Genomic DNA, 4,109 nt, shown 5'->3' with positions numbered 1-4,109 from the left:
TACATCTTCTGCTGTTACACGTGACTTATCGTTAGCCAGCAACAGTCTCCATTAACAGTTAGTCACCCTCCTACACAGATCGTTATTCACTGCTTTGGCCCTCCAATGTTCTCCCTCTGAACTGGTGGCAAAGAGAGCAATGTGGACTGGTATCCCTGAACCAGCTGTTTGTCCCATCTCCAGGAACCGGGTTCTCTGCATTGGCGGATTATTAAACCATTTTGCTGTTGCGTTGATGTGAGGAGACTGTGTAAATATAAACTTTTCTAAATTCCCACCTTCCGTTGGTCGAACTGTGAGTTCACTCTGAATCACAACACGTGTCACAGCGCATTTGGAGGCCCACCTTAGCTCTGCTGGTTCTACACAGCAAGTAAATAAGAGTCTCTATTCGTATCATTCTCTTACCTTCTCCCTGTAAGTCTCCACATTGTTACTTTGAACATGACCACAGAATTCCCTTTTGTGTACGTGAATCTGCCTCTTTGTCACAGTCAGACAGAGATTTACGCATCCGAACCCCTCCTTGTGCCAAAATGTTCTTCCTAATGTCACTTTTACTTTTTTTCCAAATGCCTTGAAATCTCTGCCGATTTTTCGGGAAATTGAAATGATTCTCATTCCTGCACATGAGGCTGAAATGATTTAATTTCTAACGTAAAGGACTGCGGATGCTGAGAATCCGAGACAGAAAGATGAACTGCTGGAGAAACTCAGCAGGTTTGGCAGTACCTGTGGGAGAAAACAGAGTTCTGATATATTGTCTCTGATTCTCTTTCCACCGATGTTGCCTGATCTGCTGATTGCTCCTGCAATTTCTGTTTTTGCTTTTAACTGAAAGTTCATTTCATCTTTCGGTGTGAAACAACCAGACTCTCCATTTGCAGATATTTAACCCTTTCGTAACCTGTGAAGTGATTGGATTCAAACAAACCCAGCAATAATTCACTCTTTCTCAGCTCCACAGGCAGAGAGACCTGGGAAACGAAGCTGTCAGTGTGGGTCTTTATTCGTGGGTAGAGTGGTGAATGCGACAGACGTGAAATCTATTGCGGTTTCCCCAGGCAGGTGTGACCCCTGCCGACTACAAAATTGGAAATGTCGTCAAAACGAAAGGGAGACTGTTCCCCGGTTTTTTCTTTAAGATTCAAATCAGTGGAGGGTGAAAGATATTTCACTCACATTGGGAGTGGTGGGAATCTGTAACCCACTGCCTGTTCGGGTGGAACAAGCAGATACCCACAGAGCTTCTTTTGAGGCGATGAGCCAAGTGTTTGGAAATGAGACTAGAACAGTGAGGGGCTGGAAATCGTGATCGAAATGAAGCAGGCACCTGAGGACAAGGGTGTTTCCTTTGTCAGTGAAAGGTATTGCTTCACAAAGTTGGGACTGTGGAAGGGAAGCAGTGACGCTGATTATCTTTGGTTGTTTGTCCGTGTTAACGTCAGAACTCTGCAGCGTGGTGGCGTTAGATACACACAGGGCCGGGGCGCAATGGATGACGCATCTGACTCCACCTACCTGTTTGAAATGCAGCTCACAGCTTCTTCACACACCCCAATTAATCTTTCTCATTGTCCTGAAGCCGGTTTGAATTCTTGATCTGCAGGAACGAGACACTTTTCACTGTCTCACGTCAGTGAGTGTCCCTGAGAACATCAGAGTCACGTCACAGCGCTGTCAGAGGAGGGGAAGCTGAAATAGCCCCACAAGCTGCTCACGGGCACATTTCACTTTCCTCAACTCACCGCCCCAACCCACTGATCCTGGGAATGGAAAGGGAACAAACACCAAAACCCAGTCTCATATTTGTGAATCTTCCGAAAATAAGAAAACTGTTCATCCCTTCGGATCTTCCATCCTGGGCTAACAAAGGGTGATTGTAAATGGTTGACCATTCAGTGTCGATTCTTTTTGGCTGAAAATATCTTCCTTATCTCATTCCAGCATTTCTTGCCACAGATAACTGTGCGGCAGAGTTCATGTGTATATTTCCTTGAATGGTATTTTGTAACTAACATTCGTTTGCTAGTTGTTTGTATTGGGTATTTCAGGTTCATTAGCCGCTGTTCAAGTGTGTTGGTAGGTTTGTGGGCTACCATGATGCTGAGAGGTTTGAGTTGTCTGGGCATCATTTAACAGATGTATTTAATGTAAGGTAATGTGGCTAGGGTTTCTGCACACGTTGTGTCTGCTTGTGTCAATTTGTTGATGAGAAATCGGCACACTGGATTTATTGGGTCGGCAAAGGTGAGGACCGGAGATGCTGGAAGCCAGAGTTTAGATCAGAATGGTGCTGGAAAAGCACAACGGGTCAAGCAGCACCTGAGGAGCAGGAACATCGAAGTTTCGGGCAAAAGCTCTTTATCAGGAATAGACGCAGGACGTCTCCAGGGTGGAGAGATAAATTTGGGTGGGGGGTGTGCTGGGGCGAAGGTAGCAAAGAGTAAAATAGGTGAATGGTGGTGGGGATAGAGGAGACAGGTCAGAGAGGAGGGTTTAGCGGATAGTTGGGAAGGGAGATTGGCAAGGAGGACAGGTCATGAGGTCAGTGCTGAGCAGGAAGGTTGGAACTGAGGTAAGGTCGGGGGAGGGGAAAGGAGGAAACTGGTGAAGTCTACATTGATGCCCTGGGGTGGAAGTGTTCTGAGGCGGAAGATGAGGTGTTCTTCTTCCAGGCCTCGGGTGGGGAGGGAGCGGCGGTGAAGGAGGCCCAGGACTTGCATGTCCTTGGCAGAGTGGGAGGGTGGATTGAAATGTTAGGCCACAGGGCGATGGGGTTGATTGGTGCGGGTGTCCCGGAGAAGTGACTTGACTCTCCAATCTCCCCAATGTTATAGAGATCGCATCGGGAGCAATGGATACAAAAAAATTACATTGATGGATGTACTGGTGAAAGTCTTCTTACTCCCGCAGCCCGGGTTCGATTCCAAGGCAGCGAGGCAATTTTTAGCAGAGCAACAAAGCCGGTCTATGTCTCCCTGGTGGTCTAGTGGTTAGGATTCAGCGCTCTCACCGCCGCGGCCCGGGTTCGATTCCCGGTCAGGGAAGCAATTTTCCCCGGGTCTGCAGGCTATCCCTTCTTCTTAAATGCGCTGTATCGTTGTTTCCTGATCTTCGTCATTCCTGGGTGCTGTAATGTGAAGTAGCTCGTTGAAATAGCATCCTGATGCAGATTTGTTTGTATGTGTTGGGATGATTGCTTCTGCAGCTTAAGTACTTGGTTCGCGTGTGCTGTTTTCCTGTAGACGCTGTTTTGAATTTACCATTGACTGTTCGCTCTACTGTGACATCTAGAACAACAACACTTTTTGTTGTTCTCCTCTTTTGTGAATTTTATGACAGTAAGGAAATTGTTGATGGTGTTGTAGGTTTCCTCTAAGTTGTTTCACGTTGTGGTGACAAAAGTGTCATCACTGTAGCCGACCCAAAGTTTGGGTTGGATCTTTGGAAGGGCTGCGAAAGGCCACTCCCACCCCAACAGTCCAACGGCACTTTCCCCTGCAACTGCCGAATATGTGACACCAGCCCATTTACCTGCTCCCTCCTGACTATCGAAGGGCCCAAACTTACCTTCCAGGTGAAGCGGAACTTTACCTGCACTTCCCACAACCCAGTCTACTGCATTTGCTGCTCGCAATATGGGCTCATTTACATTGGGGAAACCGAGGCATTAACTGGGTGACTGCTGCACAGAACATTTACGTTCTGCCCGCAAAAAAAGACCCTGAGCTTCCAGTTGCCTGCCAATTCCACACCCCACCCTGTTCCCTGACCAACATCTCTGTCTCAGGTTTGCTGTATTGTCCCAGCGAAGCCCAGCACCAGCAGAACGAAGCGCACCGGATATTACACTTGTGGACCATACATCCCTCCGGTCCCAATATCGAATTCAATAATTCTAGGGCTTGAAATCCATAGTATCCTCGTCCCTACCACACACACCAAGCCTTGTTATCCCATAGTCTGTCATTACACACTACCTATGACTGCCACGAACAGTCTCCATTCACCCTCCCACACAGAACGTTATCAACTCCCTTTTCTGTCCAACAGTTCTTCCCTCGCTTTGGGCTCTGTCCTGATCTATCATTTACTGCATCCGCCTT

General features: G+C 47.5%; 1 non-coding gene across 1 annotated transcript; it reads left to right on the top strand.

The window, feature by feature from the left end:
* The first annotated feature begins 2,978 nt into the window (after positions 1-2,978).
* trnae-cuc (transfer RNA glutamic acid (anticodon CUC)) lies at positions 2,979-3,050 on the top strand. Its single transcript has one exon. It is a non-coding gene; the product is annotated as a tRNA-Glu (tRNA).
* The last annotated feature ends 1,059 nt before the right edge of the window (positions 3,051-4,109 follow it).

The sequence above is a fragment of the Hemiscyllium ocellatum genome (assembly GCF_020745735.1).
Source record: "Hemiscyllium ocellatum isolate sHemOce1 chromosome 27 unlocalized genomic scaffold, sHemOce1.pat.X.cur. SUPER_27_unloc_1, whole genome shotgun sequence".
Lineage (NCBI taxonomy): Eukaryota > Metazoa > Chordata > Chondrichthyes > Orectolobiformes > Hemiscylliidae > Hemiscyllium > Hemiscyllium ocellatum.
The sequence above is the reverse complement of the archived record's forward strand: the minus strand, read 5'-3'. Positions and strand labels throughout refer to the sequence as shown.